Below are 15,713 nucleotides of genomic sequence, written 5' to 3' on the forward strand. Positions count from 1 at the left end.
AACAAAAAAAAATTATTTATTTTTACAAGTAATTATTTTTTTCTTATTCCACCCCTACTACCTATTTTGACAACCCCAACCCCCACCTATCAACCCTCTCCCCCACCTAAAAAAAAAATAATTTTTTTAGTTTATTTTTAAAAAATTAAAACTTTTGTCTTAGCCCACCTTTCTTATCATATTCGTTCTCATTATTTTTGTTAAATATATACAAATATTTTTAGAAAATATATACTTACCCAATTTGTACAACGAACACAAGATTATAAGTAAGAAACAACTTATTTTTCTAGAAAATATTTTTCCTCCTTCATATCGAACACACCCTAAAAAAGTATTTTTCGAGGTCAAAAAATATTTTTCTAAAATGTATTTACTCTTTATCTAAACACTAATCTATTTTCTGAAAATATTTTTTTCATTCATCGATGAAACACTAAAAAATATTTTCCAGAAAATATTTTCCACTCACCAACCAAACATAGAAAACAAGTAAGAAATCAACTTATTTTTTAGAAAAATATTTTCTAGGAAAATATTTTTCATGGAAAACATTTTCCTTCGTACCAAACACATCCATTATATTTAATTATCCCTCAAAATCATAGTCTTTCCTACACTGCTGACTCTTGTATTAGCACCAGTAGGGACCTGAACTCTGTTAGAAAGATCATTCTGTAGACTTCTAAGTGAATTAAGAAGTTCTTTGAAAGGAGTAATGTGGTGTGATGCACATGAGTCTACTATCCACTCAGATGCAAAGGCATTGGATAGTAAGGCAGTAATACCTGCGAAGTTTGAAGAGTACTCAGGTGACTTGTCTTTACCCATCAAATTCATCATTTGATCATACTGCTGCTCAAAAAAGAATGACTCATGGATGTAGAAGCTTTCTTTTCAGCACTAGTGGTGTTGGCTCGAGGTCTATAACTAGATTTTACTATAGTTCTAGGGTTATAAGAGTTCTGTTGTGGTCTGTAACCTCCTAAATGATTATAAGAATGACCTTGTGGTCTATATCCTCTTAAGTGATTCTGAAATTGCCCTTGTGATTTAAATCCACCTGACTGATATGAAGGATTTACATATGTATTGGAATTATTTGCCTGGTTATTTCTACTTGGTCGAACACTTGTCCCTCCAACACCTGGTTTTTTACTCTGAAAATCAAAAGGGTGCCCAACCAACCTACAGAAGTCATCCTTCACATGATTTTTATATCCGCAATACTCGTAAAACAGATCAAATCTCTTCGAAGCTTCTTTCATAGAATCAAAGTTGTTTAATTGTGAGTTCGCTGCAAACAAAGCCATAGTTTCTTTTTTGTCATGTATCACCCCTAAACTTCTCTGACTTTCTTTTTGTGGAATAATGGCATAAGATTCATTGGTTGTGATAATAGGTGCCATAGCCTGTATATTACTTCGAATTTGACTGAAGCTTTTATTCAATCTCATGAGGAATTGCATTAACCTTTGGGATCATAAGTATTCCAGATATGCACGTGATTCCTCACAATCACATTGAGGTAATGGTGCAATTATATCCAATTCATGCTATGAATCTGTCGTCTTTGAATAATAGCTAGTTACAGAGTCCATACCTTATTGCAGAGTCGTAATTTCTGTCCAGAGATAGTAAATTCGCATCAAGTTACTTCTGTCAAATTATTCCTTGAAATCGATCCAAACCTGCTTCGTATTCAAAGCATAGAGAATAGTCAGCATCAACTCAGCCGCAACCGTGCATCCAATCCATGAGAGTACTATTGCATTGCATTTTTCTTATAATTCAGCTAATTCACATTTAAATCTATGCTTTGCACATGATCTATCTATGCATCCCAGCTTCCCTTTACCTCTTAGTGCCAATTTCATTGATCTACTCCACACACCATAATTCTCTGGTCCTATGAGTTTAATTGGTATAATCACTTCTCTATTTGTATCAGATGCCTGAAGATACAGGGGATGATGATGATCGATAGTCACAGTAAATTCTGCTTCAATGGGGGGTTTTCTCCAACTTTTGCCATGGTTGTTCGTGAGCTTCAATGGTGAATTCACAATGAAGATGACGACCGATGATCTGATATCAAGTTAAATTTATATCTCTAAATCACAATGTAATAGCAATTAGCGCATTTAGTGGAGAGAAAAAGAAAGGGAAGGAAAATGTCTTCAATTCATAGTAATTGCATTGATCTTTACATGATAGAATGCACATATCTATTGCTCTACTTGTCATGTCAGTTGTCAACCTAAGCTGTAACTAACCGACTCAACTACGACTTTTGAATTTCATCTCACTCTTTCTCTAACTTCTCTATTCAATTAATATTTAATCAACTACATGTGTTTCAATATAAATAAATCAGATGTATGTGTATATCTTCAAGTATTTTTGCAATCTGTTGGAACTTAGTTTGGAAAGACAGTGAAGGTGGCAAAATCTAACAGTGGAACTGAATTTGTCAACATATTATGTGATGTTTCATTCAAACATGTGGGGATAGTTCATCAGAAATTATGTCCCTATACCCCTCAACAAAATGGTGTAGCTGAGAGAAAACATATGCATATACTTGAAATGACAAGGGCAGTGAGGTTTCAAGGAAAACATCCTTTGAAGCTTTTAGGGATATTATGTTTTAGTTGCAGCATATATTTTTAATAGACTCCCTAACTGCCACGCCTCCAAGACCCTGAACGTGAAACGCACCCGATACTATCGCCAGTACAAGCGAATATTTTGACATCACATAAGCATATAACTAACATAAATAAATACAATGGATAACGATATGAGTTTAAACTACGATTCCCTAAATTAGGAAAGTTTTTATCAAAAGTTATTAAGACCACACAAGATCTGTTAAATCTGATAGTAATGAAACCAAAGTGTAAAAACAAGTATATATGTCTAACATTTGACACTGACTATGAAGCGTCTACTAAATAACAGCAACTGTTGGGTCAAGGCCCTAGTATACCCTTAATCCTGAAATAAACATAAGAAATTGATACGTCTAAACTTGCCCTAGGTAGATAGAAGGCTCACAAATAGCAAAAGATAGAGATCCTGGTGATGCACCTGGTCACAGATAAAACCTACATCATGAAATGTTGTAGCGCTAAAGACGATCAATACATGGAACGTATTGGCATGTAAAATCACACAAGGGAAATAGTAAAACATGAAAGTACAAATATAATAGGTATAGTCCAAGAAATGATAAGTTAAAGGGATAATAATATAAGTTGAAGTAATAAATAGTATGTAAAATAAATTAATCCTTTTAGTTATTTATGAGAGCAAGTGGTAACAAGAATATACCACCATGTGAGCGCATGGAGTCTAATCTCGGTCCGATTAGCTAAGTCATCCTACACCTTGCCAAGCATAGAAAATGACATGGCATGATTTGCTAACAAGGATTTATAATTAGCCCCTTTCAGGACACATGAAAAAGAGTCATCCGGCCGAAATGATCCCTATCCTAAATCGACAAACATAGTTTCAAAATATTTTATATTTAGACCTATGCCTTCTCAGCCAACCACCTTAAGCTCACGATGTTATACGTTTATTTTACTAATTCATTTTCGTACATTAGTCATATTAGGCTCATATTCATAGTTTCGCCATTTTAGTGCTCATGCCCGAGAATTAATCAACTTGGGTTCATCTCTGTGATTTAGCCATCCTAGGTTCATTATCATTGCTTAGTCACTTTGAGCTCGTACTCATAAATGACGTCATACATTATCATCATTAATGACACATAGGAGGTAGTATCATAATTTATTATGTCATATTAATTAATAAGTTAAGGATTTTCATAACTTTATTGAGAGTGAGCTTTTGGCATGTTCATGTTATTTTTGGGATAGTTTAAGATTATTGAGATCACGTGTTAAAGTCATGAAGACATTCTTGAAGAAATTCGCAGTGCTAGAAGTCATACGGATCATCTTGTTAGGCCATAGGTCGTAGAGAGGAATTTCATGACATTATGGAGTTTATGGAGATTTTGAAAGATTCAAGTCATTATAGCATTGTTAAAGATTTCATAGCATTGTGAAATTATGCAACAACTTCTAAGTGTTCTTGTTATGAAACATAACTTGTGGTGAGAAGAATTAAGTCATCATGCCAAAGTAACTAAAACGAGATCAAATATTTTAGTTGAAAAGTAGAAAGAAATGGGTTTATGTCAAAGCTTATAGAAATTCGTTACTTAACAAATTTTCAAGTTGGGGGGGAATTAAGAAATTCATAGGGTTCATGGTAATATTCAAATCATTCAATCAATAATCCCAAAGTTCAAGAATTTCATAGTTTGATATGTTATGATTCATGAAAACGACTTCCACCGACTTTGAGGAAATTATGACACAACTGAAGGGGTTCTTGTAAAAATATTCATTTTCAAATCATCAAGTATCCATTACGTTTATGGGGAATTCCTAAGAAGTTGATACTATTGTACCAAGACTTGCAAATTCATAAGGTGTGGTTCACAACATAAGGAGTCTTTTGAATGTTGTGGGGGGTGACCTTATTATGAAACAAGGATTATATGTAAGAGTTTCATAAAAACACATTTATATTTTAAAACTTTAAATTGAACCCAAAAAGAAAGGGTCTCCATATGTGGGAAAAGTTCATGATTCAGAGTTGTCCAACCAACTTCACCAATTGAGTTCGAAGAAATTATTTTGGTTATAACAGTGAGGTGCTATCTTTATACAAATCAAAGTATCACCACAAAGTCATAGCAATTTGCAATTTAAAACCAATCTATGAAGAGAAATCGTATAATCTCTACACCAGTTAGGTGCCCAAAAATGTGAATAAGAATAAGAAATTTTTCATGAATATTCACTAATTGATAGACTATCACATTTTTCTAGGGGTTATATTCTTACCTAGACCATTAAGAAAGGATTAAGTCAATCACATAGAGATTAAGAATGAATAAATTTGTGAATCAAGACAGCCTTACATGCCTCAAAAAGTTTGAAGAATTTGAGATCGGAGAGGAGAAAATTGGACTACGTTTTTTAGCCAATTCTCTTGGATTCTTGATGGATTTATTTGGGAGGAGAATGAAACGTGATAGATGAGGGAATTACGTAGGAAAGAGGGTTATAGATAAGAAAGGATGAAAATTCTCCTCAAGGATGAAAATTCTCCTCCAAGCATGTGAAAACAAAAAAATCAAAATTATTCATGGCTATGGTTCTGTTCTAATTGTTCCCAAGTAAAACACATATAACCTTTTTACTCGGGACTCAGATTGACGAACGGTTGGTAGCATCGAAAAAAAGAATTCAAAAATTTTAATTTAATAGTAATAAATCAGCTTTTTTTTAAGTTGGCCCTTTGTATGAACTTATACGAAAACTTAATTGCTAAGGGATCTTTCAACTCAACTTCGTGCTAGAGATTTCTTATGCTCTTGATTCATATTCAATACCACTCGCATACTTAAGATATGACCTTTACACCTAGATACAATTAAATTTTCTAGATTCAGGTCTAACTACAAATATACTGCAGTCCAAATTCTTAGTCCGAAAGTTCAGAGTGTTACACTAATAATGTAATTAATAATCAGCCTCCTTATAAAAGGTTGTGACAGAAACCTATGTTGAGCATAACAAACTAATGCCTAGATCAGGGTCAGTTGTACACATTGGGATACTCTGACTCAAAAAGGTTACATATTGTTTGATCTTGTTAACACAATCCTTTTAGTTAGTAGAGATGTCATTTTAAGAGAGGATATATTTTCCTTTTCAAAAAAGAGCAAGATGCAGTCTTATGCTCAAATTCTCAGCTTTTAAATTATGGTTTCCATGATTTTACAACTCAGGGTATGTACCCAATTTTATCTTTTGTGATAATTTTTAATTCCATCATGTTTCTCATGATTTTCCGTCTTGTCAAATATATTTATACATGACTTTACAGTCTTATTTATGATTTATAATCTTGATACGTGATTTAGCATGATTTACACAAAATTGAGCATGTTTTTGAACAATTTACCAAAAGATAATCCTATGATGACATAACTCAGTAAAAGTGAGCGTGACTGATTCTAGTATTACAGAGTTGCAATTAATTAGATAATTTTAACTAGTTTCATGCGTATTTTCGTACTACTAGTTTATCTATTATGAGCAAATAGTATGCAATTTTAGGAGCAATATTTAGCACCAACGGATACGGGTTTCAAATAACCCAAGTCTCGAAACTACATGACAACATAGGATATATTTAGCCCTTTGAGGCTTAGTTTAGTGGATCCATCTCAGTTCAGATTCTATATTGATGGAAAGATATAAAATAGTCATTTCCGACATAGATCAGATGTTGGACTCTATGTTCGCTCACATGGTTTATGTCAGTTAGAAGAAACTCCTCAAAAAAATAATTTAAGCATAATAAATGTACAAAACTCACTTGTTTTTAGCTCATATATGGCTACCTTATGATTTGCTAAAATGATACAGTTTCTCAGCTTTGATCTATGAAAATGTTTGTTATCGTACTTCAGTTTTATTTATGTTCTATATGATTAGTATACACATGGTTTCAGTATTATAGTGTGTTTTACATAATTAATCATGACTTGCATATCTCACATGCTTAGTACTACTTTATTTTGTATTATATCCTATCATGATATATATTCAAGTGCACGTTTTTAGAATGACTAAAGCAGATTATAGATAATCCAGTCAAGCTTTGAGTGAGTCCTCATCATTTTTTAGCTTTCAAATTTATTGATTTATTTCAGACGCTTATTTCAGTTCAGTTGTTTAAAGTTAGATGGGGGTTTTGTTCTAGTAGCTCATCAATTTTAGTAGAGGCTTATTTCAGATATAAACAGTTCAGTATGTTAATTATTTTTAATTTTTTTATTGGATTGCCCATCTAAGTTACCTTTTATGCTTCTGCTCAAAATTTACATATTTGATCTTAATAGTATGTTAGTACCAAGGGTTTGCTTGGATCAGGGGCGAATCTATTAAGGTCCGTGAGGGTGTCACGCCACCTGTAAACTTTGACGGAAACTCTATATATAGGTAGGTCTATATATAAATTATATATAAATAATATACTTGCCACCCAAATACTAAAAGTCCTCCACGGTGCCAATGGCAAATGACCTTTACTGTTGCCCAAAGGGGCGCAGGTTTGAAACCCCTCGGCAGCTTAATTTTTGTAAAGTTTGTACAGTTTATGTTCCTTCTTTACTCTTATTTATTATTTATTCAAATAATTAATTAGTTTATGTTTATGTTCCTTCTTTACTCTTATTTATTATTTATTCAAATAATTAATTAGTTTATGTTCCTTCTTTACTCTTAGATCATTAATGTAAAGTTTATGTTCCTTCTTTACTCTTATTTATTACTAATTCAAATAATTAATTAGTGCATGGAGTATTTTTATTCTCTTTATCTCTTATAAACTCTGACAAAAAGTAAAACATGTCCAGCGTCTATGTTCCTTCTTTACTCTTAGATCATTAATGAACAGTTTATGTTCCTTCTTTACTCTTATTTATTATTTATTCAAATAATTAATTAGTTTATGTTCCTTCTTTACTCTTAGATCATTAATGTACAGTTTATGTTCCTTCTTTACTCTTATTTATTATTAATTCAAATAATTAATTAGTGCATGGAGTATTTTTGTTCTCTTTATCTCTTATAAACTCACAAAAAGTAAAACATGTCCAGCACTTCTTGCTTCTTTTTTCCTCCTCCACTTCACTGAATTTCTTTGTAAGTCATCTATCGCAGCAAATTTCTTCGTCAGTCACTTGTTGCAGCCTCATCACTCCGCCACTTTCTTAATGCCCACAACCCTTTATAACTTTGAAAGATTTTTTTTCTTTTTCTTTTAGAATATAAAAAAAGCGTCAAAATTGAAGAGGGTTCAAAATCGAAAAAAGTAAACAAGTCGAATGCGTTCATATTTACTTTATATGAAATTGGACCGATGAGTCTACTTGGCACCCGAAGACTCCGAATTCTGGATCCGCCTCTTGTTTGGATCCCTTATGGTTCTAAGTATCGTCCCTCATCTAGGGTATAGACTCGAATCATAATAAACTTAGTATCAAAGCAATAGGTTCAAAAGTTCTAGGATGTCTGAAAAGCTACATTTAGTGAAATCTTTTCATTAGTATGAAACATGCCACACTTATAAGGGAGAGGCTACAATACGTTTTAGGAAATATTTCCCCTCTTTCATGTTCATTATCATGCGATGGAGTTTAACTCTATTTGTCCTTTCTAACTCATGCTTTACGCATTTCAGACCTAATGTAAATCAAGTTTTATCAAAGATATAAATATGAGGTCAAACTAAGGAGTTGGTGGACTTGTCATCAATTCGCGACTTTGGAAACTTGGTGGGTGCTAGGAATATTGATAACCAAGTTTGGATGAGAGCTTGGAGCTTGAGAGGTCCAACAAGGCAAGAAAGAGGGCCAATAACAATTCTGCCTAGCCCCACGGCTTAGGTGACGAACCGTCGGTGAAGTGACGGACAGTCGTGTCTACCATCATTGTAGTGACAAGCTCGAACATTCTGTCTTGAGGCGACGGTTGAAGTGACGGACGTCGCCTATCTCGTCCATCGTTAGGACCTCGCCATCGGCAGCTTGCCATTTTTGGCTACATTTGTAATCTCATTATAGTGCCACTTTTCGACCTTTTATGTAATAGTTAGCATAGACTACCAATAGCTAGATTACGTCTTTCATTCCTCGGTTTGGACTATTGATGAAGTGTGTCTCATTGAGAGCATTGAGAATGTTTGGTGAAGCTTTTGTTGAAACTTTGCTTAGAAATGTGGGTTGCAAGGAGATTCAATCATCCTTGAGATCCTCGTAAGAGATTTGATGCTTGATTCGGATAAATCGAACAAGGACTTTAGGTTTAATATACTTTTAGGTTGTGTTTGATTTCCTTTTCTTGCGTCAATCTGTTCATCTTAATCGTAATCGGAGGTTCTAGGATTTAATATATCCTTTTGTTGCCAGTTGTTCCTTCTCTTGTATCTCTTCTTCTATCTTCTATCTTTTATCTTTTGTTTTCGCATATTTTGTTCTTGTTCGTGGTCTTGGTCACATCAACTTGGGAAGAAAAGATATGACAAGTACCTTCATCTATTCCTTCTGAGCATCGAGACAGCTTGAGGTAATGGTTTTCCTCCGCCACGGCATTCGATTTGAATATGATTGTCGGCATCTCATTGTGATTTGAATGCCTAGCTATTATCAACTCCCTTCCATGGCGGACTAGGCTAATCATTTGATGTTGTTTGAGCTGTTAACAAGTTCGCATAAGTCTATTTTTAACAATTCAATTCATAGATGTCGTCTTCCCCTCCGTTAGGTTGATATTACCCTCCTTACTTGCACGGTGGCTCCATCGAGTGGAGCATGAAAGTAGAAGGATGTTAGAATTTGATAATTATAGAGAGGAAATATTTTGGTCAGAAAATTGTTTTGTCGTGCAGCGTAGGTCCTTTGGGACTTCTTGAAGCAGTTATGAAAATGAGAAGTGGTCATTCTCGCAAGAACATTGAGCATATAGGAAGTAACTGTTAAGCATGTCCAACAACGGGTATCAGAAAAATTGGGACACAGGGGCAGAGCTAGCATAGAACTTGAGGGTTAATAGTTTGTCTAAACTTTGTATTTATCTTATAAATTTATCAAATATCTATTAGAACTCAGTAACTTGAAAAAATTGAAATCCCAATTAAGCTTGCTTCAAATTTTGACGTACGCCTCTATTACTATAAAGGGGGCATGTTCTTCAAGGATTTCATGAATAATTATGAGATAATGGTGTCAAAAACATACTTGAATTGTCACTTTCTCGTGCACTATGAGTTATTGTCTTTTCCTACATGAAACTATCATCATCTATATATTAAAACAGACATCAACTATCAATTGATTCTCTGCTCTTTCTTGAATGATGGTGATAGTTCAAATACGAAACAAGATTATTTGATAATTAAGGTGTGTTTTACTACATGTATAATGATAGTTCATGTAGAAAAAGGAAGCAACTAATAGTTAAGGTATGAAACTCGAAAAAATCGGATAGTTAAGATGTGGTATTATTTGGGAAAGTTTTGGTGCATAATTTTTTTCCAGGAAAGTGACATCACCCAGGTTGTGTTCGACGTGGAGGAAAATGTATTCCTATTTTTCCTATTCGGTTGGCCAAATTTTTGGGATATATCATCTATAAAAATAAAACTCCTTGAAAATAAAGAATGACTTTCCGAATCAAAGTAGGAAAACAAGTCAGCATCATCTCCTCCCCACCATCACCAAACCCCTTCCTTTTCACCTCACACGGAGAGAATTCACACAAGAAAATGCACCAAACCACCCCTCATCTTAAGAGTGTACTTTCTCAAGAAAGTATCACAAAAATATATGCACAAAATCACCTACAGGTAGGTGTCCTCATGGTTTGGTTAAAAATCAAACCAAACTGCGAATCAAACCAAACCGATTAAAAAAATCAACATTTGGTTAGGTTTGATTTGGTTTAGTTTTAAATTTTTAAACCCGATACTTATATGGTTTGATTTTGGTTTTACTCTAAAATAACCAACAAAATAACCAAACGGAACCGAAAAAAATTATATATATATATACACACATGCATATATAAATTATTTATATATTATTCATAAATAAAATATAAATATTTTTTAAACATTTTAAATTTTAATCATGAATTTAACTTTAATCGTAGCACTTTTAGTCATATGTCTCCATCTAGTTAATGCTATGTTATGAGATTCTATATGATTTTCGCACTTTGGCAAATGATACTAATTGTGAGAATTATCTTGTTGTCTATGAGATTTTATAGGTGAGTTTCATTAGACTATAGATAATCACTAGTTTTGAACTTTCTTTTTGGTCCATATTGAGCAAAATATTTATGTGTTTACCTTTTGTGTGGTTTATCATATCATTCTCTTATATATAATTTCTAAATACTTTTCTAGAAGCATACATATAGTGTTGTTCGTGGCTTTCCCTAAGTATAACACTAAATTGACATCTTAGTTTCAAGGTTAAGAAAAAATTTCAACTTTATCATTAACTAAAGTTATAAACTGAAAAAAACCGAACCAACATGAATTAAACCGACAAGAACCAAACCGACAGTTATTTTTTTGTGTTGTTTGGTTTAGTTTTAAAATTTTAAAAACCGACTAAGTTGGTTTAGTTATGATTTTGACGAATAACCGACCCATGAACACCACTACCTAAAGGTAACTCCTCTCAGATTTCAAAGCACAGAAGAATTCAGTTAAGATTCTCTAAAGGCTCAGTACAACTATTTCTTTTTTGGTAAATAAATACTTTATTATACCAAAAGTCAGAATCACAAACCAAGCAGTCTTAACGAAACTGCACAAAGAAAGAATTTACCTAATCCTCTAAACTTCTATCCGGAGAAGAAATGTCAATTCATCTGGATAGAGTTAGAGGACTAGGTGATTAGGAGCTGGATTTATCTCAGTAAAACTATTTCAATTACACTCAAACTGTATCATGATTCCTCACCATATAACAATGTAATACAAATAGCTCACAACCATATTAATTTAGAATTACAGTAAAGATCATTGACACAGCAAAGGGACTCATTTAGTCAATTGAGCAATGCAGGCTACAAGTTTACCTGATAGATTCAAAACTAAAAAGAGTTGGATTATTCCCCCAATTTGGGATTTCAAAGCCACAATCACAATCGTGAAATACCAACCAAAAAAGAAAAGCCACCATCTTTAACTATGGTTGTAGAGTAGAAAGACTTGAAAGGAGGAACTTCCACTATGGCCGCTTCGCTTTGGAATAACAATTTGCTTTGGAATATCTCCATTATGGCTGCTTGTTGCCCGTGATTTGAAGCCTAGTAACGTCTTGTTGGACTAGGACATGTTTGCCCACCTAAGCGACTTTTGCATTTCAAGATGAGAATGTTTCACACTAAAACTTTAGGAACATTGGCTTATATTGCACCGGGTAAGTAATCTCTTAATTAACTATTTTTGAACATTTCTCTTTCCCATCCGTAAATGTGTAACTTTGAAATTGAATGATTGTATAATATGGAAGGGAGGGATTGGTGTCAACAAAGTGTGATGTCTATAGTTATGGGATCATGTTGATAGAAATATTTACCAGGACAATGGCTAATGATGAAATGTGTAATGGAGAACTTACCTTGAAGCAGTGGGTTGTGCAGTAATGGAAGTTGTAGATGCCAACTTAAGAACGCCACAAGATGGATACTACACAATCTAACTTTTTCATTAAGTGATCATCATGTGGTGTTATTAAGTTGGCATCGACAACTTTCATTACTGCATGTGGGAGTGAATTGCTCACCCACTGCTTCAAGGTAAGATCTTCATCAAATATTTCATCATTAGGCTTTGTCCTTGTAAACATTTCTATCAACATGATAGATAACTATAAACATCATATTTTGTTGATATCAATCCCTTCAATCCATGTTCTACAATCATTCAATTTCAGATTTAAGCATTTACTGGTGGAAAAAAATTAGAGAGAAATATTGAAAAATAATAAACTAAAAAATTACTTGCATGGTACAATATAACCCAATGTTTCTAAAGTTTTAATGTGTGAAGCACTCTCATCTTCAGCAAGACGTTTTAGTTTGTTTCAGAAAAACTTGTTTGTTTGTCCAGGCTCGAACCTATCTATTTGCCCAGTTCTTTAAATTTAACTCCAACTGTAAGGATCTTTAGAGGTAGAGGTATGGACTGCGTACATCTTACCCTCCCCAGACCTCACTATGTGGGAATACACTGGGTTTGTTGTTGTTGTTGTTGTTGTTGTAAGGATCTTGATTTGCTTCGATTGATGTGTTGAAGTTCCTGAAGGAAGGATCGACATGAAAAGATGTTGTTGGGAGATTAAAGAAGACCAAGATTCAACTAATTGCATGCTGAGCAAGTTCTTATAATTCTTTTGTTCCAAAACACTAGTGTGTTACAAATATTTCTGAAATAATATATATATATATATATTTAGTCTTAGATATAGTATAATTTAGTATCTTTCATAGAAATAGAGTGTAATAGATCATCCAAATTTGTGACGAATATTTCTGTCACACCCAACAATCCCTACTATCAGTGCAACCTACTCTAAACTAATGATTCAGGACTTCAGTAAAGAAAAATTCACACAATGAAAGAATTAACATAAGAAAACACACTAATAAAAGAGAGTTCAGTCTACGAAGGATTTGGGTTATCAATCCGGACCACTCCCACGCAGGCTGCAAAGAAAGAGACGAGGAGGAAGCAGGAGGCAATACGGGAAGAGCATCCAAGACGCGCTAAACCACCCCCACCTTAGAGTGTACCTCCTCATGAAAGTGATACAAACATATATGCACTGAATCACATGTAGCTCATCCTCTCAGATTTCAAAGCACAGAAACAAAAATCAGTTGTTAAGATTATTTAAAGGCTCAATCAGGGTCAGATCTAGGAGTTCGAGAGAGTATTCACCTGAATCCCCTAGGCAAAAATTACACTACATATAGAAAGTAATTTTACTAGTACTTCCCTGAACACAAGATAAGAGGTTGGCTAGGTAATTTAGAGTTCAAAATTTACCTTAAAGTTCCAAGTTCAAATCCTAGGAACCTAAGTTGCTAGGACTCTCCAAAAATACTATTGCACCAGTATCGGATCCACAAAAAATGCACTACTTTTGAAAGATCTGACATTTTTTAAGAGTCCGAGCAACAAAACTAGGTACTACATTTTTGTTATTCAACACTTCAAAGTGAAAATCCTAGATCTACCACTAGGCTCAGTACAACTATTTCAATTACACTCAAACTGTATCATCATTCCTCACCATATAACAATGTAGTACTAATAGGTCACAATATATTGAGGATTTAAACTATTTCCCCCAATTTGGAATTTCAAATCTCAAGTTACAGCATACTACAAAATTTTGTAAAGATAAAGTTAGTAAAGCGGAGAAGAGCTGGAAATTTCATACCTGACGTTGTTCGATTTCAAGATGGGGGCGGCGATTGTGATTGTTTTCTACCCTTTTGTGGCCTTTTTTTCGGTTGAAATTGATGCTCTCTCCCCATCCTTTTATGCCCCTCAACCCTTGGCGTTCTTTTTTTTTTTCTTTTTGATATATTCCCCTATTTTGTTTAACTTGGCCTTGTTGACCTGCTATATCTCATAGAAAAAAATACATAAAGTAACATATTTAAATATTAAATTAGAAAAAATAATAATATTTTTATCAAATTACATTTTGTAACATATGTATTTATATGTATTTGTATTTTTATAGCAACAGTTTGCAAAAATACAAGATATATATCGATTATAAGAGCAGTAAAAATCATATATATTTATATTTTTGTAGCAACAGTTTGCAAAAATATAAAATACAACTTGTTATATTATGTAATTATGAAAGTGTTGTTATGAAACTCATAATTAAGGGGATAAGTATGCTATTTCTGAATTTTGCCCTATCTCTTAATAAGATTTTAACTTAAGGGTGTATTTTAACTTAGGCCTCTCAACTTGACACTCTCTCACTCTAGCACTTAGGGTTGTTTGATAGAGTGTATTATAAAATATAACGCATGCATTAATTAATGTGTATTATTAGTACCTTATTTGGTACGTCTTTTTGCTTATGAATATAGTCATACACCTTATTATATTTTGAAGTATGTATTAGTAATACACTTCATTTTCTATATATTAGTAATATAAAGACTTTAAACATATGCATTAGCTTATTAAATGACCTTAATACCCTTCAATTTTTCTTTCAAAATATTTCACCATTCTTTTCCAGCTATTTTAATTTGTAATAATAAATCTTTTCAAAATATTTCACAATTTTTTTTCCATCATTTAATTTACAATAATGAATAGTTGATTTAAATAACTATAACATATTTTTACTTTACTTCGAGGGTCTTTAAAATGATTAAAAGAAAATTGAGACTATTTCTTAATTTTATGTAAAGTGTTTTATTTTTGTTTCGGCTATGTTAATCCGTCAGTGTAACATTTCTGCACAAAGACGAAGGCCTTGCAATTAATCCTAAACCTCTATATACTAGTTCAACAATACTAATTATGTTTGAGATGGCAAAAGAAATTTGTTGCAAAAAAATGTACAAAATTAAAGAAGAGTATTTTTGTAAACAAACATTTCTTTTATAGAAATTATATAAGATATTTCTTATACATCAAACCAAACACTGCATAAGAAAAATACAAGCATAACTAAAACAAGTATTACTAATACAAGCATTACTAATACACTATATTCTGCATTATTCAATTTTTTTTTAGGGGTAATAGGGTCTTTAAGCATGTTAATACATGCATTAGATCCATTGCATTACTAATGCCATGGATTTTGAGGTATTAGTAATACATACCTCAATACACAATAGAGTGCATTAGTTATACATAGAGTAAAAAGATATATCAAACAAGGTACTACTAATACACATTAAACTAATGCATGCATTGACATTCCAATACACTCTACCAAACGATCCCTTAAAGTGAATTTTGTTAATTCTAAGCATATAAAGTACTCA

At 32.9% G+C, this 15,713-nt stretch overlaps 1 long non-coding RNA gene across 1 annotated transcript; it reads right to left on the minus strand.

Annotated features, from left to right (window-relative positions):
• Positions 1 to 11,581: 11,581 nt before the first annotated feature.
• Positions 11,582 to 14,284, minus strand: LOC107848025. Its single transcript, XR_001667760.2, has 2 exons — positions 14,126 to 14,284; positions 11,582 to 12,978 (listed from the first exon to the last, which is right to left on the minus strand). It is a non-coding gene; the product is annotated as an uncharacterized LOC107848025 (long non-coding RNA).
• Positions 14,285 to 15,713: the final 1,429 nt, after the last annotated feature.

Source organism: Capsicum annuum, chromosome 1 (assembly GCF_002878395.1).
Source record: "Capsicum annuum cultivar UCD-10X-F1 chromosome 1, UCD10Xv1.1, whole genome shotgun sequence".
NCBI classification, from domain to species: Eukaryota; Viridiplantae; Streptophyta; class Magnoliopsida; order Solanales; family Solanaceae; genus Capsicum; species Capsicum annuum.